Genomic DNA, 26,286 nt, shown 5'->3' on the forward strand with positions numbered 1-26,286 from the left:
ACATAATTTTGCTAAAGCAAAAGGGTCCTAATAAGTGTTTTATAGTCATGCTATGAATGTTAATTCAATTGATATCCTGGCAGTCACCATCTGAAGGTCAGGATGCCATTGAGTATTTTAACCTTTTGACTAACCTCTGACCTCCCCCCTACCGCAGCCTAACCCTAGGTTAGGGGAGGGTAAGGGTTAGGCTGTAGAAGGGAGACAGATAGGGTTTGTCTGTGGTAGTGGCCCCCTCCCCCTTGACGCAACCTAACCCTAACCCATCCCTCACACAGCCTAACCCTCCCCCCTGCAGTCTTACCCTATCTGCCCCCCTCCTGCATCCTAACCCTATCCTTTACCCTCCTACAGCCTAACCCTCCCCTACTGCAGCCTAACCCTAACCCTCCCCTCCCACAGCCTAACCCTAACCTCCCTCCTCCTGCATGCTAAACCTTACCTTACGCAGCCTCACCCTAACCTCCCCTCTCCTGCAGCCTAACCATAACCCAGCTCTCCCACAGCCTAACCCTCTATCCCTTGCATTCCAACATTAACCCTCCCACTAGTACCAAACCCCAACCCCAGTACTTACTGTCAGGATTCTGACTGTCAGGTTGCCGCTGCCGGCATTCCGACCATTGGGATGGTTACTGCCGGGATATTAACTACATCCCCAGCACAAATTGTAAAGTACCTGAACAGGCCCCCTTAACCTCATAACCAGCTTCCTTATAAACCATTTAGGTGACATCCAAAGATACCTCTTACTCCCACTTCCTTAATGTCACTAGAGTATTACTCAGTCCCCTATTGCCACCTGTTTGGGAGTTCAGTATACATTAATCTCACACTGAGATGCATTAAACCTTATAAGCATCATACTCACAACCCCCCAAACAAGCAGATCAATATCAATTGGATTTTTGTAACATACAGTATACCTGCAATTTGATTGATAGCTATCCAAGGCAGGCCTCCATGTAAGGCCAAATAAATATTACTGTTTGGCAATGAATGAGAGTGTGTACTACTTCATGTTGGCATTACTGTCCTATTTCAGGGAAGAGTTTTGAAACCTTTGAAAAAGAACAAAAATGGAAGCGTTCCATGTACCAACCAATCATATTCTAACTATCATTTTGTAGAATGTACCCGATTGATGATAGCTAGAATCTAAGTGGTTGCTATGGGCAACACGTCAACTTCTCCACTTTATACATTTGATAAATCTCCATCTTAGCCTTAAATGTGGGCTACAAAAATGCACAAGATTAGGCTAGTCAGGACCCTAACCACAGAGGGGAAGGGGAGCAGTTACAAATTACCCTGCCTCACCCCCCTTACCTGTCAGCCGGCAGCATTCTGTGTGTGCTGAGCAGCAGCCCTGCCCTCCTGTGTAGTTCGAGGCACGCTTCACTGCTCTTAAACATACAATAGAGATGACCGGGTTCGGTTCTCAGAGAATTGACCCCACCCCCGAAAATCCCATTCCGAGCCCAGATCCGTGTCCGGCTCGGGACTTCCGGCCAGACTCGGAAACCAGAACGATGCAAAACATCATCATCCCATTGTCTGATTCTCACGGGTTTTGGATTCTATATAAACAGCCGCTCGTCACCGCCATTTTCACTCCGGTCTTGGAGATTGAGGGAGACAGACCTCTGTCTCTCTGTGGGTGGTGATGTTGGGTGGGGTTAGTGTGTGCTCTGTAGGGGTGCTGCTGCAGTCACTGTGGTGTACCTGTGCTGTGTTAGGGGTGCTGTCCTGGCTGTCACTGGTGTTTCATGTGCTGTTACGGGTGCTGCAGCTGTACATCAGTGTAGCTGTCCTCCTGTATGCTGTAAAATATAGGGGTGCTGCTGTTAACATAACATTATACTGGCCCTGTATGCTGTAAAAATTCAGAGGCGCAGTTGTTAAAAATTAAAAGCACACTGCTCCTGTATGCTGTAAAATATATAGGTGCTGCGGTTAAAATAACATTACACTGGCCCTGTATGCTGTAATAATTCAAGGGTGCAGTTGTATAAAATTAAAAGCACACTGGTCCTGTATGCTGTAAAAATATAGGGGTGCTGCTGTTAAAATAACATTACACTGGTCCTGTATGCTGTAAAAATTCAGGGATGCAGTTGATAAAAATTAAAAGCACACTGCTCCTGTATGCTGTAAAATATAGGGGTGCTGCTGTTAAAATAACATTACATTGGCCCTGTATGCTGTAAAAATTCAAGGGTGCAGCTGTTAAAAAATAAAAGCACACTGCTCCTGCATTCTGTAAAATATAGGGGTGCTGCTGTTAAAATAACATTACACTGGCCCTGTATGCAGTACAAATTCAAGGGTGCAATTGTTAAAAATTAAAAGCACACTGGTCCTGTATGCTGTAAAAATATAGGGGTGCTGCTGTTAAAATAACATTACACTGGCCCTGTATGCTGTAAAAATTCAGGGGTGCAGTAAAAAAAAATTACACTGACCCTGTTTTGTATGATGTAAAAATTCAGGGGTGCAGTGAAAATAAATGTACACTGGCCCTGTATGCTGTAAAAATTCATGGGTGCTGTTGTTAAAATAATAGTACACTGGTCCTGTATGCTGTAAAAATACAGGGGTGCAGTGAAAATAAATGTACACTGGCCTTGTCTTGTATGCTGTAAAATTACAGGGATGTTGTGAAAATACAGGGATGCCGGCACTGTCCGCAGGTTGCAATGTCTAGGCCTGACCTTCACAACACTGTATGAAAAGAGGAGGCTCCTACCACCATTTGCATGCACCCTGCAAGTGCTGGGAGGAGCACCGCCACTTCAGTTGCTGATATTGAGGATGTCACTGTAGAAGTACACCAGGATGAGGAGGATATGGGTATAGCTGGCGCTACAGAGGAAGTTGACGATGAGGATTCTGATGGTGATGTGGTTTGTTTGACTAAGGCACCAGTGGAGACAGTTGTTGGCCATGGGATGAAGAGCCCATTGTCATGCCTGGGCAAAATACCAAAAAAGCCACCTCTTCGGTGTGGAATTATTTCTCCACAAATACAGACAATTTGTGGGATCAAATGAAGAGAAAGTGCCAGAGGGTTCAGGTAGGGAATTGAGTAGGTCACTGGTTGAGGAAGACCATACCATTTCATCTAGCAGTAATAATTTAAAAAAGTACTACAGTACATTATACAATTAACCGTGTTCAGCTACATTTTTGGAACAACTAATTAAAATGTATTATACTGTGTCTGGCCACATCCATTCCATATACAATTCATGCAGATCAGAAGAGATGTATGAATTGCAGGTGTAAGTTATACTAGCACATACTGTATGCAACTCATTGCTGGGTATAAGAGTAACTATTACAGTAAGTGATTGTTTTACAGCTGTATATAATTTCTATAATACATAATAAAGAAGTGGGGAAAATGCGTTGGGTGAGCAATTTACAATATTCACGGCCATATTTATTAAACTAATTTTATGAGACATCCCCCAAAAATTACCATTTTCAATTACAATAGCATATTCTATGGTTATTAGATGGCGTTAGGCATTGTATCCTATGGATTATGTATTTTCCCCCTCTGATATCGACCACTCACATATGCGCAGTCTGATGACTACACATGTCCAGCAGAACGCCAGGGTCCCAAAGGAGAAAGTAAAGTGATCACTTTACTTTTACACATTGCAGGGTTGGTCTTCTATCAGAGCCCCGTCCCTGTGTGTGTATCTTAATACCTCCCAGTGGTATATAATTTTTAATTGTCGCAATAAGCAGCAATAAGAACAATTAATGAAGAGGCCTCTGAATATGTATACTTTAATTGTCTCTTCATGTACTGTATCAGTTTGCTTGTAGATCTTTGTTGTTTGTTTTTTTACTTGTGCACAATGTAATTATTTTTAGTTGTTTTAGCAAGAGTTCCATTTTCTGTTAATTAGATGAGCAGTTTAGTAAATGCTTTATTCATTGCTATTTTTGGGATCATTTGGAGTTCTCTGTAAGGGGTATATTTACTAAAGTGCAGATATACAAACGTGGAGATGTTACCCTAAGCAACCAATCATATTCTAGCTTTTATCTTCTAGAAGGTGTTAGTTAAATAAGTAGAATCTTATTGGTTGCTATGTTCAACATCTCCACTTTTATAAACCTGCACTTTAGTAAATATACGCCTAAGACTAGTCATACATCTAAAGATTTATTGTCCAGTCTGGATGGTTGAAATGAAAATCTGGTTATGTATGGGAGCAAATTACAATTGACTGTTTGCTCCGAAACACTGGAAAACAGACAAAATTTATCAGACAAATTAGTTAAATCCATTTGATTTAACCAATTTGTCTGAACGACCAATTTTGTCAGTTTTGCTGCATTTTGGAGCAAATGGTCAATTGTCATATGCTCCCATACATAACCAGATTTCAATCAGCCAGACTGGACAATAAATCTTAAAGTGTATGGCCAGCTTTAGTGTGTGTTAGTCTTAATATACAATATGTCTCTCATAGATATTGATATGGGTGGACCCTCTTATTCCGTTTTCTACTACAAAGTCCCTGTCATAAAACTCATGCGTGAGGCACATTGGCGTTTGTATCATGGATGCAATGCGTGCGGTGTCCAGGGGGACCCACACCGCATACACTGCACCCATGTTATACTTACCTTTCCGGAGCCCTGTGTCGGGCGTTGCAGCAGCAGCAAATCCCTCAGCCAAAATGGCCGCACAGCATCCGCAGTAGTGAAATTAGTCTCTGGAATATGGTAGGCGCCATGTTTCCAGAGAACTGCACATGCGAAGTAGACGTCGGCACAATGTCAGAGCTTTCTGAGCCGTGGAGAGAAGTTGGCAAACCCGGAGTCTGCACACGGGCCCCCTCCTCTGCTAAAACGCCCCTGGCGAGGCACATTCATCTAGACTGCCTTTTCCTATGTACAGTATCTGCCACAAGTCTGTAGTATAATTTTGCGCACAGAGTCTGTGAAGAAATACAACGCTGTAGATCAAAATATTAATTAATGGGTCAGGATTCCCTCATATCATTGAAGCAAGTCTATCGCAGAGATCACACTGTGTTACTCTTTTGCAATTAACTCAAATTGACTGAGCTAAAAAAGCTGAACTGAACTAATTAGATATGTTGCTCAAGATAAAACAGATTCTTAACGTAATGCTCGGCCACGGATCATGGCTCACAACAATAAACTTTACTTCATCTTTATCAAGAGATGTCACCCAATGTCTGATTTAAAACGGCATTCATACTATTGTGCAATTATTTAGAAAAGACAATTTTAGGAGTCCGGTGCTGAAACATATAACAACGTGTAAATTAATATTTCAATGTATTCAAATACACTAAAAATGCTGACATAATACCAAAAAATAAATGATTGTATGATAAAACCAGAGACATTGGGGCTGGTGCAGAATTAGTACTATGTAACTTTGCATAGCATATTTTGCTTGTTGTCCAGGGCAGGATTAACCACTGAACTGACAATATTTCCCCCCAAAAACTGATCTGATATTGTTGGGGGGGGGGTTATGAGTGAATTAGGTGAAGCATATGAATTTAACCCTATCCAAAATGATTTTAGTTAAAAAAAAAGAAAACATTTTGTTTATTTTTTTTGAAAAAATATCCCCCTCCCCCCCAAACATCGGAACATCAATCGGGGACATTGCGACCATCGGAACATTGGTAACATCGTGACCATCGTGACTTTAGTTTTTAGAGCCCGGACAGCTGCCAGGTACACGGGGGGCTTGGGGGCGATGATTTACACTTACCAGCGGCTGCTATTATCTGCAGCCACTGGGGGTGGGGGATCCTGCCGTGCCGACCGATCGGCAATGATCTGCAGCACGGCAACACTGGGGGCTGGGTGCTGTAAGCAATGGAGGGAAGTTTCTGACAGCAGCAATGGAGGGAAGTTTCCCTTCCCTGCCGCTGCTAATACTGTTTATCTGACTGGTCGCATCCTGTGCGACTAGATGAGATAAAGCTCTTGCAGGCATAGTCCCATCTGATGCGACCATGCCAGGGAAGTGGTTAAGGGCCACATGCGCCTGGAGCTGAAAATGATGAAGGGCCTACTGTGAGATGCTGAGGAGCTGTGACCAGTGTGGGTGGGGCCAGAGTCATGTGGGTACACAATGTGTACACCTCCTACACTGTCAGCTCCACTCTTTCCCTAAGTACATAAAAAATAAAATGCTAGAAAAACAATTGTAATACTTATGATTTATGGCTCCTTCCCTCTGGTATTGGCACCCCTCCCATCTACCATCAGGTGTTTTAATTAGCACAGGTTCCTTCCTACATTACAGAACACACATTAATAAGGGCTCTATTTGAAGGTAAGACCTATATAATGTTATAGTATTAGAGATGAAGTCACCTGGTCGAGGTAGATGAACCCACATATTTGCGCAAATGTGTGTTAAAAACTTCACTTATACTCCATGTTAATTGTAAGTTTACCAAAATTATTTTTACTATCAGTGTTCTTTGGGCCTAATTCAAGGTTGGTTGCAAAAGCAAAATCTTTCTCTAATGGGCAAAACCACGTGCTCTGCAGGGGGGCAGATATAACATGTGCAGAGAGAGTTAGCTTTTCAGTCACTGTCATGATGTCCCTCCCCCACGCCGCAGTGTCCCATGGTTGGGACGGGGGGTTGGGAGCACCCGCCCCCCCCGCAAACCTGTAGTTCTGCTTAGCACGCACGCAGCATCTTTTCACTGGGGAGGGGGACTACAGTAGAGCCCCCAGCATACCAAAAATAGGGACATGCAGCGTTGGCACTGCATTTGTCATTAGACCACACCTTTACCATGAGACAACACCCTGTTTCCCAATATCTGTTTGAAGTTGTGATGCATGAATTAGTAGAAGAAGTGGTATACTCCATGGGATGGAAGGGTGAGCGGAAGGGGGGTCATATGTCCCCCCAGCTGCTTACTACGGCTCTGCACATATACATACTGATGATGATGACTTCTTGTTCACCATGTGCATATGTCTTGCCAAAACAGCGGTGTATGTATCTTTATATATGTACAGCCCTGCGTATGGGTAAAAAAAAAACATGCTAAGTTTCTGTACTCTTTCCTTTAAAGTCATTACTGTAGCTCTTATTTTGCTATCAGTTCTGCATCACATGGCTTGTGTATGTATGTAGTGACTGGTGAGTATTTGCTTGTAAATCGTAATAAATCTATAAATTGCAAATGGTAATCTGCAATTTATAAATTTGTATATTACAGGTTGAGTATCCCATATCCAAATATTCCGAAATACGGAATATTCCGAAATACAGACTTTTTGGAGTGAGAGTGAGATAGTGAAACCATTGTTTTTTGATGGCTCACTGTACACAAACTTGTTTAATACATTAAGTTATTAAAAATATTGTATTGTATGACCTTCAGGCTGTGTGTATAAGGTGTATATGAAACATAAATGAATTGTGTGAATGTAGACACACTTTGTTTAATGCACAAAGTTATAAAAAATATTGGCTAAAACTACCTTCAGGCTGTGTGTATAAGGAGTATATGTAACATAAATGCATTCTGTGCTTAGATTTAGGTCCCATCACCATGATATCTCATTATGGTGTGCAATTATTCCAAAATACGGAAAAATCCGATATCCAAAATACCTCTGGTCCCAAGCATTTTGGATAAGGGATACTCAACCTGTATTAAGAAGTCCATCAGGAATTTACACTGCCAGTTGGGGACCCATTAGAACATGAAGAAAACAAGACATGGGACCTACCGTAGTTGCTTTTGTTTGGACATGGGATTATTTAATCTCTGTGCTAATTACACATAAGTGTCATGGGAATATCACATCTAAGCAACTAGCAACAGGACAGAGAACGGATTTATTCTTTGAAATAAGATTGATCCATCAAGAAGAGCATCGTCTAATTTAGCAATGCAAAGCACACATGCCCTTAGGGGAAGTTGCTCTTCCCTTTGATACAGAAATCGTTTATAAACCATAATTATGAAATAAACAAAATTCATATTTGGTAATACACATGTTAGACGACAATTTTAAAGGATAAGAGTATCAGCAAAGCACTAAAGAAGAACCTCTTGCATTCAAAATGTACATTTATTTAAACATTATCTAAATCTAATATATAAAAATAAAATGTTGTCCTTCTATACAAATCCACAGTTTACAAGCGAAGATCATGATATTTTACATACAAGCGAATTAAAACACGGCGGAGGCAACTAAAACAATTTTAAATCCCTAGCAGACAGCAGCACAGAGTATATCAGGAGACAGCATAACTCCGGAATTGCTAGAGCAATGTACTCAAAAATTAGTACACATATGCCTTACAATCTGCCAACAAAAACTGGGGGGGGGGGGGGGGGGGAGGAGACACCCCCAGCACCGCTAGGGGTGAGGCAGCAGCACTGAGTATTTCAGCAGACAGCATGACTCTGGAATGCCTGCAGCAATTTACAACAAATGTGGTACACATATGACTTACACTCTGGAAACAAACACTGTGGGGGTCAGACACCCCTAGCACCCCTTGGGGTGGGACAGCAGCACAGAGTATGTCAGCAGACAGCAAAACTGTGGAATGCCTGGAGCAATTTACACCAAACTTGGTACACATCTGATTTACAATCTGGGAACAAACTCTGTGGGGGTTAGACACCCCTAGGGGGTGGGACAGCAGCACAAATTATTTCAGGAGACAATAACTCCCAAATGCCTGGACAAATTTGCAAAAAACTTGGTACACATATGATTTACAAGCTGGGAACAAACAATGTGAGGGTAAGACACCCCTAGCACCCCTAGGGGTGAGGCAACAGCACAAAGTTTTTAATGAGACAGCATAACTCTGGAATGCCTGAAGCAATTTACATCAAACTTGGTACACATATGACTTACACTCTGGGAACAAACACTGTGTGGGTAACACACCACTAGCACCCGTAGGGGTGGGCCAGCAGCACAGACTATATGAGGGCATGCATGATATGTCAGTGATGACAGGGCTGCATGTGACAGGGCCAGTGACATGATGTGAGGATGTGAATGCAGGTAGCACAAACCCATACACACAGAGTTATATAGGGGAAGTAGCACGGACCCCCAGCAGCACAGAGTATATCAGGAGATACATAATGTGCTGCGCTATATAAGAAACTGTAAAAAAATCGATCATTTCACAGGGGCACTGACATGATGTAAGAAGGGGAACGGAGGCAGCAGGAAGCCACAGACTGAGAGTTGTATAGTGCAAGGAGCAGGGTCCCCCAGCAGCAAAGCATATATCAGGAGATGAGTTATGTGTCAGTGAGGACACGGCTGCATGTGACAGGGGCACTGACATGATGTGAGGAGGGTGCAAAAAACAAAATTACCAAGGTAATTTGTCCGGCGCTGTTAAGAAGATATGCTTGACCTTTAAGCTGCTGTTTAAAGGGATAGTTAGTCCCTGGATAGACAATGGAATAAGAATATATACAGCGCTATAAAAACTGGATATGGAAAAATAATAATAATCACAATTTATTATAAAAAATTGTTGCAACAACTAAATTCATATATATAAAAACATTTTTTTCTCTCTAATGAGAAAGTGTCAAAACAGGGCAGGCACAGCAAGTTTGTTTGGTAAGTTACCACACGAGGAAGCCGGACATGATGCACTGGTAAGAGTCCCTGGAATTGTAGCCACAGTCCTGGGTGCAGTTTACAATGCTAGCAGATGGAGTCCTAATGCAGAGGCAGACCTTTATGTGCTTATTGAAAGCTGGATCTGTTACGCCTTGATGGACTTCTGCAGTTTTCCCAATTTTGCTGGTGGACTTCTAGGCTTGTTCCGGGTATAGAGGGTAATTCCAGTGGTGTACGGCTCCTCAGAACCAACGCGTTTCGCTGTATCCACAGCTTTATCAAGGTATCTATACCCGGAACAAGCCTAGAAGTCCACCAGCAAAATTGGGAAAACTGCAGAAGTCCATCAAGGCGTAACAGATCCAGCTTTCAATAAGCACATAAAGGTCTGCCTCTGCATTAGGACTCCATCTGCTAGCATTGTAAACTGCACCCAGGACTGTGGCTACAATTCCAGGGACTCTTACCAGTGCATCATGTCCGGCTTCCTCGTGTGGTAACTTACCAAACAAACTTGCTGTGCCTGCCCTGTTTTGACACTTTCTCATTAGAGAGAAAAAAATGTTTTTATATATATGAATTTAGTTGTTGCAACAATTTTTTATAATAAATTGTGATTATTATTATTTTTCCATATCCAGTTTTTATAGCGCTGTATATATTCTTATTCCATGATGTGAGGAGGGGAATGGAGGCAGCAGGAAGCTACAGACTGAGAGTTGTATAATACATACTTACCTACTTTGAATGTCTCCTCTCCGGGAGAAGCCTGGAGAAGAGACGCTGCAGGAGACTTCAGGGGGCAGGGCGGGCTGTGACATCATCAAGCCCCACCCCCACATCCGGAAAACACAGCGATTCTCGGGTCTGTGGGAAGGGGCGGGGCTAAAATTACGCAATTCGCGTGTTTTAAACTACTTCCCCACTCCACGGACCTGCGAACTCAGGAGATGCGAGCAGGATGCGGGAGACCTGCCTACTCTTCCGGGGAGCCTCCTGCAGCTTCCGGGAGAGTAGGCAAGTATGGTATAATGGGAAGAGCAGGGTCCCTTGGGGGACCAAAAAGGAGTCCGGCCCCTACACAAAGTGCGTCAGGTAAGCAAGATATGCCTATACAGTACTAGATCTCCAACCAACGTAAATTAACGAACAACTATCTTTCTAATTTATCATCCTCATCCCGTAGTGAAGCACAGGTATTCAGCTATCTACAATGTTATTTATACTGTGTGTTTAATATTTACATTTATTTTTGTAAACAGACATTCTTAAAATCCTGGGCATCGCCGGGTACTCCAGCTAGTACAATAATAAAAATAAAGTTGTCAATGTTAGGGGCATATTCGTCACTATACCCCTGCTGCTCCCTGTTAATCAGATATGTGACTTCCTATGAGTTGCAGTGGCAGACACCAAACTATTGTAGCGATACTGTATTGCTCCTTTGCTTGCAAGGCCGCTCTGAAATTATCCTCGTCAGCAGAGGCGTTTCAACAGAGGAGGGGGCCTGTGTGCACCTCTGGGTATGCGCCCATAATCTGCAGGGCACAGTAATCGCCGGCATTGGCGCCCACCATGTTCCGGAGACCAAATTGCCTACTGCGCATGCGTGGCAGCTATTTTGGTTGAGATTGCAGCGCCCGACGTTGGACTCCTGAACAGTAAGTATTAAAATATGGGTGCAATGAGTGTGGTGGTGGCCCCTCCTGGACCCAGGGGCCTGTATGTACCGCATACTTTGCACCCATTATAGAAACACAAATGCTCGTGAGCCCTACCACTGGCTGCTAATTACTACTACTAGCGACAAATGTTTACACTATCGGGTTTGTCCCGACAGCGTTACAGTGCATGGGTGAGCTGAGAGGGCTGGCACAGGTGCTAGGAACCCTCTTCACAACCCAGAACTTCTTCCCATAGAAAGGAGCGGAGCTATGAGAACTAATGCCATCTGAAGATGATGTTTTATATTATGATGGCATGCAAATCTGTATGTATCTAGCAAATTAAAGCATGGAGAGTTTGTTTATATTTTAATAAAAACATTTAAGCTGGCAGCACATCATCAAGTGACCCCACTTCTCTGCAAATCCCTACACTAGCATATATGCCCAGCACACCATTACATTGCAGCTAAATGCACTCACCTCCCAGATACAGGGGCCCCATCTATACAGGGGTTGGCTTGTGATCCATTCCACACCCAACTAGGTCTTTTATAGTCTTGATGGAAAGCAAGCATGATAGCTTTAGGCAGAAACAACAGAATAGATAGATAGATAGATAGATAGATAGATAGATAGATAGATAGATAGATAGATAGATATAGATAAACACAGTTTCTCTGTAAGATTCCAGGTTCTCTTCAGCTATTCAGAATTTTTGCTCCACAGTGGTTTCTCTGGAATCCCCCCGGGACTCTCCCCCACTATCTCTTGGTGTTATATCAGTGCTGAGTGCTCTTGCCACTTGTATATCACCCCTTACCCTCAGCTGTCAGGTTGGGCCAGCAGGGGGCAAGTGGGCAGCTAGTGTCTCCTTACAGTACTGCAGTTAGCATTAACAACAGCCTTGTGCCCCTGGCTAGTTCATAAAGAGCCAACCTCTGCTTGGCACACTAGTCAGTTTATCTCCCCCCAGCCCTAAACAGGGGGCTTCTAGGTACTCAGAAACGCTCCTTGTGTGCGCCACTGTTCCTCTACTTTTTTGTCTTCCCTTTAAATATAGATTTTTCTCAGTGCATGCAGGATTAGTACAATAGGTATAAAAAGTGCAGCATTCTTGACCTATCAAGGCACACACATCTTCATTGCTGGCAAATAAGAAATTGAAGCAAATCCTAACGGGCAACAATCCTAGTGACTATAACCTCCTCAGCTACCTACTCCAAGGTAGGTCTTCTGACTAATGCCCTTGTACATTTCCAAATATCTTGCATCCTTTTACTTAAGATAGAAAAAGTGGCATACTGTAAATGAATTAATTTTACGTACGATAATATTCATTTTTAAATAAAATGGACATAATGGTAAGTTAATGAGCAGCCAGTGATAATAGGTGTCATCCAAAGTGTCTCAAATAATATAAGTTTAGGCACAAAAGGTTACAATGGTGTTTTCGTATTTTAACTTTTTCCTTACATTTTAGATGCACAATACAATCACAAGAAGCTAATTTATGGACCGAGAATGTACAGGGCCTTACTCAATGGAGCATAAGGATAGAAATTTAGAAACACATCTACGCGGCTGATTGTAGTTACACAATACATTGTATTATGTCAGGTTACTGCACTTTAGCAGCAAAATAAGTGACTTCTATAATGATAATAACTTTTTGCTCAATTACATTACACCAAAGTAAAGGATGCTGCTGAATACTAATGTGCGCTTGAGTATACACATTTAATATTACTGGATCATTTAATTTAAGAGAAAGGTGCCCTTTATACAAGCACACCTCTATGTTCTTACATTATTTTCTTTCCAATGTTTGAGCTTGCTTAAAACATTTATACATGGGTAAACAATGTAGCTGAATGCACTGAATTGCAAAATATCTATTGATACCGCAAACCTGTTTACAAAAATTAAAATATTATTTATACTGAAGCAATGTGAACCATATTTCCAAAAAGAAATGTACGCATGAATAAATAAATAAATAATAATGATCCGTCATGTATATAGCAGTGCAAACAAATACAGACACACATATACTCACTAGGCAATCCAAGCATGCATGGAGAAAAAATGCAAACTCCATCAGGGCAGCTCAGATACAAACTTTATGGCCCACGGGGTTGGGATTGATATGCCGGCGCTCAGAATGTTGGCAGTCAGAATATCGACTGCGGGATCCAGATGTTGAGAATCCCAATGGCTCCCTAACCCTCCATTCTAGCAGCCTAATTCTATCCTTTTCCCCCTCCACAGCCTAACCCTAACCCTCCCTGATGGTACCTAAATCTAACCCCCCATCCCCTCAGCCTAATCCTAACCTTCCCCCCAGGGTTAGGAAACATTAAGTTGCGACAGATGTGGCAAAGGAATTGGTACAGATGAGCGTGGCTACATCTATGTGCATTCGGACTTTGTTTGCCACGACCACATTCGTATCTATGGCGCGCACAAATGCGCCTTCTTTCACTTTGAATGGTGATGGCAAAATGCACAGCTCGGTGCAGAAAGGCTCTGGCATGCCTAGACGCACCGAGGGTGCCCATTTACCACAGATGCAGCCACGATGAGTGTAGCTACATCTGTACAACCTATGTTCGAAGTTGCAGATTCTGCATAACGGAACATAGTAGGAGCTTGAACCGCCGCTGCTCATATCTTTTTTAAAAAAAACACATTTCTTTTATTTAAGCAGAAAAGTAGATAACAATTGACAAGATAGCTTAAAACAAAAATAGTGTGAATAAGTCGATACAATGATAACAAATCACACATCGTATGTAAGAAACGACAAGATGGTTCACTTAATGGTAACAGATACAGATCAAAACATCAGTACATAAAGACATTAAGTGAACATGAGCTACACAAAAACAGAAACCAGAGCCACGGACAATATTTTTCTAAGATAGTGGACTATAACAGCACTGGGGGATCTCGCAGATAGACTCTTGTTTCATACCATAAACTATTGTGGAAACATCGTGTAATCGCTTCTTTGGTAGAAATAGGGAGAGTGTCAATGAAACTTTCCCAAGTGTCAAAGAACTTTTCCGTATGAGATTCATTGTGAAAAGAGGCTTCCAGCCAGTCCATGTGGAATATAAAAAATAATTTTTCCCTGAACATCTCTAAGGTTGGGATCGAGCTATGTATCCATAATTGTAGAATGGATTTTTGTGCCGCCGAAGAAATTGACAATAAAAGTTTTTTAACTGCTTTGGGGGCTCTAGTACCCTTATGGAGTATACCGAAAACTGCCCATTCAGGGGTAAAAGGAGCGTAATTGACCAAATGATCTACAGAAAACTTCCAAACCTGTAACCAAAACCTCTTTAGAAGTGGACCAGTCCAAAGGCAGTGATATAAGTCAGCTGAAGGGTGTCCACACTTGGGGCAAGAGGAATCCGCTAATAGACCTAGTACAACCTCTACGAGGAGAAATGTATGTGCGATTAAATATGTTATAATATATCTCGGTATATTTTGCTGCTGGAAATATAGTGGTCGAGACAAATAGCATTTTCAAGAGGTCATCAATTATTAAAGAGGGGAAATATTCCAACCATTTAGTCATACCTGATTTTATCAAGGAATAATCAATGTCTTGATGGAGAAATTTGTAATATGAAGAGATAGCCCCCTTAGACAAAGGAGGTTTTAATAAGAAGTTATCTAGGGGATTATCCCAGTCATTTATTAGGATCTTTTGTATAACTGTGTTCGCATAATGTTGCGCTTGTAAGAACTAGTGATGAGCGGATTCGGTTTTACTCGGTTTTACTCGGTTCTCAAAACCGAATCTTATTGGCTCACTGATGTCACGTGTTTTGGATAGCCAATAAGATTCGGTTTTGAGAACCGAGTAAAACCGAGTAAAACCGAATCCGCTCATCACTAGTAAGAACACCATCCTGTGGGGAACTATACTGTTACATTTTTCAGAGTACAAAAGAGGTTTATGGGAAGTAGGGTTGATCAATTGGCCAATGCTCAATAGCCCTTCCGAGGCCCATCTAGTAAATGGTTGGGCAGCCTCACCATTTTGGAATTGTGAGTTTCTTAAAAGAGGGAGATGGATAGTGTAGTGTTGATGAATTTTATAATTATGTCTGAGTATCAGCCATACTTTACGTGTAGTCATTAAAAGAGGATTGTTCAACAGTTCCGTAGGAACATCAGTGTCTGCTAAATGTAGGAATGCCACAAGGGATATTTTTGGCATAAAGTTTTGTTCCACAAGAGACTTGGCGTAAATTTGATCATTGGTCAACCAATCTTCAAGATAGCGGATATGCGCGGCATGGCTATACAATAAGACATCTGGGAATCCAGTTCCACCATTAAGTTTCTTTTGGCAAAGTTTGAACATACCAATTCTAGCATGTCAATTATTCCAAATAAAGTTACGGAAAATTAAGATAATCTCTTTAAGATCTCTTTGAGATAGCAATACTGGTAGAACCTGTAGGGGATATTAGAGTTTGGGGAAGTATACCATGTGTAACAGATTAGCTCTAACTAGGTATGATAATTAACAAACACAGAAACACAATAAAGTGACCCCCTGGCGCTAATTGATAATTAATAATTAATACGTGTATATGTACTATCGCATTTTTTCTCAAAATTCGTTTGAAGAAATCTACAAGCAGCTCACTGTAAATGGGGGGACTTCTCTGCCCCCTTACCACAATGCACTCAAAAAAAGGAAAGAACAGACAGCGCTAGTAGATTTCTTATTAAAATACTTTTATTTTTATTTAAATTTTTCTTAACTTTTATGAATAGCTCCTTTTCTTACCTATAAATCTAATTGGGTAGGGGTGTATCAAAGAACCTACCGCACAGAGAAGAACATTGTATTGTACTATTAATGTGTTATTATTGCTTTTTATGTTTGCCAGACTTTTAGAAAACTATATATAAATAAAATTCTTTAATGTGAAATTAGATTTATAGGTAAGAAAAGTAGCTATTCATAAAAGTTAAGAAAAATTAAAATAAAAATAAAAGTATTTTAATAAGAAATCTACTAGCGCTGTCTGTTCTTTCCTTTTTTTTTTGAGGTATGATAATTGGATAATTGGAGACAGCTCATCCTCTTTAAGTCAGCGGAGATTTTTAGGATTATTTCCTTCATGTCTGTGTCGTATAAATCATTAATATTTTTGGGGAGATGTATGCCTATATAAGAGATTTGCTTTTTGGTCCATTTCACGGGTAAGTGTGTAGCCCATGCAGGGCGATGGAATCCTCTTTTTAGATAGAATGCTCGTGTTTTGTCAAGGTTGACCGTGAAGCCAGACACAGAACCTAGTTTGTCAATCAACTCCAAAAGGGGAATTAATGAGGATCTGGGGTTGGATAGATATATTAGTATGTCGTCAGCAAATGCTGTGAGTTTAATCTCAGTTGTGCCTATAGAAATACCCTTCAACAAAGGCCAAGATTCAATTATTCACAGCAAGGGATCCAAAGACAGATTAAATAAAATAGGAGAAAGGGGACATCCTTGCCGAGTGCCGCGACACATTAGTATCGGTTCACTCCTAGTACCATTAATCAAGAGGGAGGTGGTCGGGGGAAGTATAAAAGAATCAAATTAAATTAATAAAGTTTGGGCCAAAGTCATGGTGAGACAACACATTAAACAAGAAGAAGGACCATGATACTGTGTCAAAAGCTTTTTGTGCATCGAGATTCAAAAGCATGTTTTGGGTCATCGGGTGATTGTTGGCGGCTACAATTGCTGCGATCGCTGTGCGGATACCTTTCACCGACTGTCGTCTACTAATAAATCCTAGCTGGTGTGAAGAGAAGATTAAAGTAGCAAACAACTGTAGTCTAGTGGAAATAATTTTGGATAAAATTTTAAAATCTACATTAAGTAGAGTTATAGGGCGGTAAGAGCTCAGTAAGAATGGGTCATGGTCTGGTTTTGGAATTAGAGTGGTAAAAGCATAATTGAATGAAGAGTAAATAGGAGACTTTTTATGTACTGAACGATAGAGTTCTAGTAATGTGGGAAGATTGTCAATCTTCAGTATCTTAAAGTATTCCCCTGAGAACGCAACAGGGCCAGGAGTTTTGCAAGTTTGTAAAGATATTATTGCCAAACTTATTTCCAATTCAGTGATATTCAGTCTAATAGACTAATTTGTTCAGAAGTTAATTTGGGCAGTTGGCTGCTTTAAGTAAGGAGTCAATGGATGATTCGAGGACAGTGCTCAGTATAAGTCAGTATAGTATTTATAAAAAGCCGAGGTGATATCTGAAGTTTTAGTCAAGGGAGGGGAACTGTCATTTAGCTTAATGGAGACTATATGATTCCGTCGTTTATAGGTTTTTGTTAAAGAGGCTAATAGACGACTAGTACGTGCACCCCATCTATAATATCTATTTTTCGGATAGTCCAAATGCAATTGAGCCTGAGATAATAGAAAATTTTCTAATAAAGATTTTGCATGTTTATATATGATGAAATTCTCTTCAGAGGCATTAGTTAAATAGGCAGAAAATGAGTTTTGTAAGTCTTTGTGAAGAGAATCATAATGTTCCCTTTGAACTTTATTGCGATTGGAGATGTTCGAAATTATGTGACCATGCATTACAGATTTGGAAGCCTCTCAAAAGAGGACAGGAGAATCCCAGTGAGAGATACTGTTGTCTACGTAGTCTTGCCAGTGGTGTTGTAGATAGTTACGAAAATGTTCTGATTGGAATAAGTATGTCAGGAATTTCCAGGTACGATGTTGAAAGCTCAAGGTAGGTAATTTAAAAGAGAACTCAATGGGGTCATGTCAGATATGATAATATCTCTTATAGTAGCTGAGTTCACATCTGTGACTAAATTGTCGGCCACTAGAAAATAGTCAATTTGCGACGTGGAAGGATGGACTCCGGAAAAGAAAGTAAAGATCATATCCGTTGCATGAAAAAGCCTCCATACGTCAGTAACATGTGATTTGTAACATAAATTTAGGCAGTGCAGTCCATACTGTGGAGTTAGGATTAGATGGGGTTTGGGATTTATTTAGGAGTGGGTCTTTTACTGTATTGAAATCCCCACCAATTATTAAGTGAACGTTTCACGTTGACTTAAAAGAAGGGATATTTTGTCCAAGTATTCAGATACCTGAGTGTTGGGAGCGTATAAGTTTAAAATAGTATATGTGACGTCTCTTATTTTAATGTCCAGAAGCAAGAATCTGCCACCTAGGTCTTGGACCGTGTCCAAAATCGAGTAAGATTTGCATCTAGAAAATAGTATAGCTACACCTCTGGTCTTTTTAGTGAACGAAGCTGAATAACAATCACCCAGCCAATTCGCCCGCAGGGATGAGCCATCTCCAATTTTCCAATGTGTCTCCTGCAAGAGATTTATGTCAGGGTTGGATCTTTTTAAGTGAGCTAGAACTCTTTGACGTTTGATGCAGGAGTTTAGACCCCCGATGTTCCAAGAAACATATTTAATCGAGTTGGAAGAGGCAGAGTAGGGAAGAAGACACGTTTTTTGTGCCATTATCCAACCCCTGTTTTAGTCACATTACATATAGAAAATATTACACAGAATCGCAGGGGACTCTTAACCTTTGAGAGTAGGCCGCGGCTCTGGATATCCATGGTACATGCGTATCAAATGTAGCAAACCAGATGTATACATATCGAAAGTAAAGTAAAATCTTAAACACATAAAACATAGCAACACAAAGAAGCAAAACGGACTGCTTCAATGTCATTTTCAAATTTTCCTTAATCTGAGTAACCATGGAGGACTTCTGGTGTAACGCTGAAGTCGGCCAAACAGAACTTAAACACCCACACATAGAAAAAAGGGGGAGAACAAAGCAATATGACAGATATAGATAGCAATGTAAATCAAACCTTGTAATCTCAATCAGTGTAGGGACTTGTTAGAGGACAGTGCTGGTGAGCTATGGGGACTAGGCCATGGCATAAAATGCCTACGAGCTTTGTCAGGGTCATCAAAGGTGTAAGTGCGCCCATTATCCGTAACTTTAAGTTTGGCCGGGTAAAAGAGCGCGAAACGTTTTTGGGAGTCAATCAAAAATTTGCACACTGGGGAGAAAGCTCTCCGTTTCTGAGTGACTGCGGCCGAAAAATCTTGGAAAATCAAAATGCAGATATCATTAATCACAAATTGGTCCAATTTTTTATATGCTCTCAGTACCAGTTCCTTAGTGCGGTAATCCAGATATCGGGCTATTACCGGTCTAGAGCTGAGGTTTGAGCCCTCCCTTTCCATTCACACACTGTGGGCTCTTTCAATTTACGGGAATTCGACTGAATCTGAAATTTTTAAAGCGAGTAGAATAGTATCGGTTAGGAAATCGCTGAGAACGGCCGGCTTAATATATTCTGGAATGCCAATGAATCGGAGATTGTTCCTACAATTCCTGTTTTCAAGGTCCTCCAATTTGTCTTGGAGTTCCCTGATCACAGTAGTGGAGGATTCTTGGGAGGTTTGGGTCAACTGGGCAGAATCCTTCACATCACTCACCCTCTGCTCCAGTTCTGAGATTCTAGCAGTGTTGGAGGCTACTTCTCTAAGAGTCGACTGGAACGATTCTTTGAATTCATCCAACCGTTTGTCTATGTGAGGCATAAGGATCGAGAGAATTTCTTTTGCGGTGTGGGAAATAGATGCGGAGATATCCGCTTGGGGCGTAGGCCCCATTTTATCAGGCAGGTGGGCCAATTGAGAATTATTTGGGGGAGAAGAGCCTCCAGATTTCTGGGGTTTGTTTTTAACCATGGTCTCTGAAGATTTTTTCTGTGAGGAGCGAGTATAGGTGGGCGTGTGCAAGAATTTGTCCATGAACCAGGGAACTTATGAGAAATGAGAATTGGAGAAATGCAATATACGCTCACCAGAGGGTCAAAGTAACGGGTTAGATACAGTTAAGTGTTGTGCTATGGTTTCCCCATAAACAGGTTGAGAACTAAACTGTTTTTGGACACATGTAAGGTTCCAGCACTTTAAGTTGTACAGTGAAAAATTGAGTCTGGAAGTAAATACCAAAAGTATATTGAAGACGAAAAAAATATCAAACAAAATGGACTCCTAATTAGTCAGACATAATACGACAATATACCCTGTAAAATTATAATCAAATAATGGTTATAAACCAGAAATGGTGTTCTAGTCACAAGGATTATAGTAGCATGTACAGTGAGAATTAGTAATGTGCATATACGACGGTACCACAGGCAGAGATAACATACAAATAAGCTACCATATAGTGGGGTTTTCCTTTGTGTCCATCCGAAAGCAATGGTAGAATAAGTGGATTTCCCTCCGACCACCTACTGAAAGACCTAGTTAGAGTTCAGAGCAAAACAGGCAGCTATCTCCTAAAAATGTAATCAACCGCTATAAGTAATATAAAGATGCAATAGTATGCAGTGTAATCACAAAAGGAGTAGAGCTGCAGTCTTTCCAAGATACAAGGTTCTGAGGGAACAGAGGAACTTACTACTTTTTCACAGAGCTGCAATGTCCCATCACTGAGTATGTTCAACTCAGGGCAACAGCAGGTGATGAAGAGAAACAAAGGAGCAGCATCGGGTGGCAGCAGGGAAAGGATACCAAGGAGGATGGTGGATAGGAGGTAAAAGATGGGGATATGGGTAAAACACGTGATGGAGAGGAACAAAAGAGTCGGGTGACCTGAAAGAGAGGAGTGAAAGTTAGAAGATTAGGGGGTAGAGACAGACAGTATTAGTACCTGCAGGGACAATCAGAGACTGTGTCCAGTGTGTTGAACAGGCAGATAGCAGACATTAGTCTTGGGAGTTTTGTTCAACAGGCACCAGAAGTCCCAGCAGGAATGCAACGAGAGGATGTTACCAGTATAGCGGGTGCAAGGCCAGAACAAGTCCAAATGTGTGGGTGTTAAGTAAGCTGCACTGGGAGCGGGATCAGTTTATAGCCACTCGGCCAGGTGGAACAGCAGAGCAAGCCTAAACATCTGCCACTGACAGGGCACTCCCGTAGCTGCACGAGCCGCAGCTCTATATCCACGAGGGGACCCCCAGGAAATAACAGCCAGGGATCAGGATAATCACAGGAAACCAACCACGGCACTACACAGTGAGCCGCCGAATGCCTGCAAGTGGTGGAGTGCCCCGGGGTAGTTGTCAGGGGTCAGGCAGGAGGCAGAGGGAGCTAACCGATGCCGCCTAATGGCAGGGATGCTGCTGCGGGTGGCTCTCAGCAGCGCAGCATGTCTCTTATCAGCTAGTATCCTCAAATAGGTGGTCCTGGAGTGTATGCCTGTAAGAGGGTACTACAGCAACAAGCGTCACAGGCAGGTAATGTAGGACCAGGCCTTGTCAACTTGGGGGATTGGGCACACCCGTCACAGAATGAGAGCACAGTGTCACTCAGATAGAGGGAACGGGAGGGCACATATGCAGCACACTGTAACTCACCGTCGAAGGTACTCGAGCAGAAGATCACAAGTCACTGCCTTGAAGAGCACAGCATACCCGGCCAGGCAGCGTCGTGGCCCCACAGTGGAAGGTAATCGGGGAGCATATACAGCCCCTTGCACAGAAGACATCCCTCTTATCACATCCGGAGTTCCAGGGTGCCCCTGTAAAATGCTGCCATCAAGGATGCCCCGCCCACCAGAAGTCCAGCTGCTCATATCTTAACCTTTGGTACACAGATTTGTGACTTAGGGGTCTATTTACTAAGCCTTGGATGGAGATAAAGTGAACAGAGATAAAGTACCAGCCAATCAGGTCCTAGCTGTCATTTTGTAAACACAGCCTGTGGCATGGTTAGAAGCAAATTGGCTGGTACTTTATCTCCGTCGGCTTTATCTCCATCCAAGGTTTAGTAAGATGACCCCTTAGTTGTAGCATAATTTCTGATAACCAACCCTCAGAGCCGCAATAGCACATGTTTATGTTTTTAGTTCTTTTCTGTTATTTCTACACCTTCAGTAATGATTGTGGTTTTCACTTTAGGAATAATCAGAGATGCTATAAAAGAAAAAATATATATTTTAAACCAGTCTTTGTACAAAATATATTACTGTTTTGCCACCATGCTCCCTACAATGATAAATCCTTCACAGGAAAATATTAAACAGTGGTGCCCTGCAAAATATTGTATAAACTTTGATCAAGTATTTTTAACATTCAATATAAAATAATTGTGTCTTCTGCTAAACTACATAATCTAATCCTGTCAATCTTCATCTCCAGCAATACTAGTGATCCCACTGGCCGGATTTGCCATTTAACATTCTCCAAATGAAGAGAAGCAATAGGACACGAGGACATGCACTGAGACTGGAGGGGGGGGGGGGGGGGGGGTTCAGGAGAAATATGAGGAAAAATGACTGCACAGAAAGGGTAGTGGACAAGTGGAATAGCCTCCCATCAGAGGTGGTAGAAGCTAAGACAGTAGAAAAATGTAAACGTGCATGGGATAGACATTAGGATATCCTTACAAAGAAATAAGAATCAAATAAATTTTGAGATAAAAATATAGTTTAAAAAAAAGGGCAGACTAGATGGGCCAAGTGGTTCTTATCTGCCGTCAAATTCTATGTTTCTATGTTTCTACCTTGTCCTGCAATAATTACTGATACCTCTGTGTAAATACATTTGTTATGAAATGGTCTTTAAGAACATTTTACATTACACAAGCAATATACAAATACATCATTCTATACTTCACACATCAACTTCAGTTCATGATAGAATGCAGAAAATCCATTCCGCTCAATTTCCCATGTTAAGCCCTTGGGGTTTCCATGACTTGCATCTGCAGTGAATGCTTAGAATTAAAAATAAATAAAATCAAGACCACTAGCTCGAAAACAGGTGCTGTAAGATTAAAAAGCATAATTATGCTACTTAATTAAATTTTGCAACCCTACATACAATTACAAGGATTAGAGTCAAACTGCACCCTTGAAAATAAGTTAGTGCTAATTACCTTTAAAATTATGCAAAGCAATGAAATAATACTTGTCACTAAACTTTCCAATAGAGAGAACACAATAAAATCTAACCATTTCAAACACATTTGATGCTGTACCTGAATATGTTGAGCATTGCTACTACCTGAAATTATTTTCTACTATTTATTATTGTTTTTTTACCTAGAACCACCATATAACATAGCACTGTCCAGTGAAGAATATTGAATCATTTACATTCGTCTATATCCATAGGCGTATTTATAATGGGTGCAGGTTATGTGGTGTACATGGGCCCCTGGGTCCAAGGGGTCCCGTCACCACACACACTGTAACCAGAATATACTTACCTTGTGATGGCAGGCTGGTTCTTCCTTCTCCGCGGCACCATCTTTCAGATGACATCTTCAGGGAGATGGCACTGTGCAGTGAAAGCAAAGACTCTTGCACCTTGTGGTAATAAGAAATGAACGATCACCTGATGTATTAAAGAACACCCGCAGAGGCTCCGAAAGGCCTCTGTCCCTACAGTGTGTTATCATATTTCCCAACATGACCCTCTCCAGGATGGACAGATTGCTCTGCTGCTGGACTTCCCTCTTAATAAATTATTGCCCTCACCTGTAGTCAAACACCTGTCTTATCTATTAACCTGTTCAAAACAGGTGCCGGCAATCATAAATTAAGAGTAAAGTCCAGAAGCAGAGCATTGTGTCCCTCCTGGAGAGGGTCGTGTTGGGAGGTATGTGTTAGAAGTGAAGTGATCACTAATGTGATTATTTCACTCTTCCCTCTACATTTTGCAGTAAGTAGTCCATAGGCTAAAGCAGCTAACATCATTGGGAGATGACTTTAGCTACTGGTGCCAAGCATTCAGGAACTTGGTGAATTCAGCAAATAAGCAACCCCATAGATTTCTACAGTGGCTGCTTTAGCAATTAAAAATAGGGGGAATGCAGCAGATCTCTCCAAAATCTGCTGTTGTACCCTGTAGACATATCTGGGAGTACATAATATCTGCGGGTCCCTCCCTGAAAACACCTGTAAATCATACTTGCCTACCTGACCCTCTCCATGAGGGAGAAAATGCTCTGTTCCTGGACTTTCCTGGTAATGTATGATTGCCATCACCTGTGGTGAAACTCCTTTCTTATCAATTAACTAGCTCACCACAGGTGATGGCAATCATACATTACCAGGAAAGTCCAGGAACAGAGCATTTTCTCCCTCATGGAGAGGGTCAGGTAGGCAAGTATACTGTAAATATCCTGTAAATGTTAGTTGAAAAATAGGCCCTCAATACTTGATTTCTCTGCAGCTGTTTGAGAGGTTGAAGGGAATGCAACACCCTCTCAGGTAAATTATGCAGACATGGTAATCTCCATGGTGCAGGTGAACTGAGGAAAAAGAAAACAAATGAATTGTTTACACTGTAACAGTTGGTGGATGTATTACATGCTTTATGGATTTGTTACATAATTTGTTACAGGTTTCTCACCTAAAGGTGAGAATTCCAAGTGCCGGTTCAAAAGTCTTGATTTTCACATAAGCATGAAATAATCAAAGTCCTCCAAATTTTATAGCTTCATGTTTTCAATTTTATTGGAATCAAAGAGGTAAAAGTAATTGCTGATACAAAGCAGTGATTTAGGGAGGTATTTATCAAAGTATGGAGATAGATGAAGTGGAGAGAAATAAAACCCTAACCGATCACTGTAATTTTTCAAACACAGCCTGTAGAATGAGAGTAAGAAGCTGATTGATTAGTGCTTTATATATATCCACTTTATCTCTCTCCATACTTTTATAAATACCCCCCTTATGGGTGTATTCAATTGAAGTCAGAACTGCCGTCAAGTCGGAAAGACGTCAGTTTCTGACTGTTTTTTGGTCGAATCAGGATTTGACCTATTCAATGGGACATTTTTCCGACTTGTTGGCAATTCCGACTTGTCAGTTGGAAATGGGCAAAACCTGTCGGAAATGCTGCTAATTGAATACTGCACTGTTGGATCCTCTCCGTCTGAGAGGATCCGACATGCATTGAATAGACCCCTAAGTAGGAAAAGTTGTAGCTCTCTGTGTTCCAAACTGAGGGGCTGATTCAGGTTGGATCTCAAATCGCGATCCAAACGGAATTTTTCCGATGGCCCCGTGGGTGCAAGCGCAGCGCCCATCCTGCGCCTGCACTTTCTGCGGGGAGGGGGGCGCAGGAAAAGCGATTGCCTCTGCATGTCAATCAGGCAGAGGCGGTCGCGGGGCTGGGGGGTGCGGCAAATCTCCATTTTCGGGGAGGAGACAGAGCGTTGCGGGGGTGGGGCGGCATGAACGTGGACGGTGCTGCGCGAATGGGGGCGTGTCATGGGCGTGATCGTGGCGGGTGCTTGCAATTTCTGCTTCAGCGAATCATGCGATCCAAAGGATTACAAATTATGCTGATTAGCAGAATTTGCTGTCCTTGCTGAATTAGCCCCTGAGTGTATTATTCTCTCAAATGAATCTCTAGGAAGTTAATCTGTAGAGTTTGAGCTGTAATTGTCCCAGGTTATCCATTGGCCTCTATTCCCCTTCTCTAACTTCATATTTAATTACATTTTATTAATTTTAACTTTGTGTTTATAAAATTGAAAAAGAGCTTGTGGTTCCATTACCAGAAACTGGTGCTGTCCCTAACTGTGTGGGAGCATGAGGTTAGCAAAGTAAAATGGCATTATTTAAACATCAATTTATGGACTTTATTAAAAGCAATATTCAGTATGATGTATTGTATTTCCAGTACTCTCTCTTAAGCATAGACAATTTGGAAACTGGTAGAATGTTGCTGGATCTGTTTTGCCGCCCGTCTATGCTTACACAATTACTGTTCGCTGCAGAAAGTAAGAGAGGAAACATGTAGAAAACCCACAAAAATTAAACAAGTAAGCATAATATAATATGTATATATATATATATATATATATATATGTATTATTTATTCAACTTTTATG

The 26,286-nt window shown here is 41.5% G+C and overlaps 1 protein-coding gene across 1 annotated transcript in view; it reads left to right on the top strand.

Annotated features, from left to right (window-relative positions):
• Positions 1-26,286, top strand: part of HTR2C (5-hydroxytryptamine receptor 2C) — a 1,161,087-nt gene that overhangs the window by 809,190 nt on the left and 325,611 nt on the right. The window lies entirely within an intron of this gene.

The sequence above is a fragment of the Pseudophryne corroboree genome, chromosome 8 (genome assembly GCF_028390025.1).
Source record: "Pseudophryne corroboree isolate aPseCor3 chromosome 8, aPseCor3.hap2, whole genome shotgun sequence".
Lineage (NCBI taxonomy): Eukaryota > Metazoa > Chordata > Amphibia > Anura > Myobatrachidae > Pseudophryne > Pseudophryne corroboree.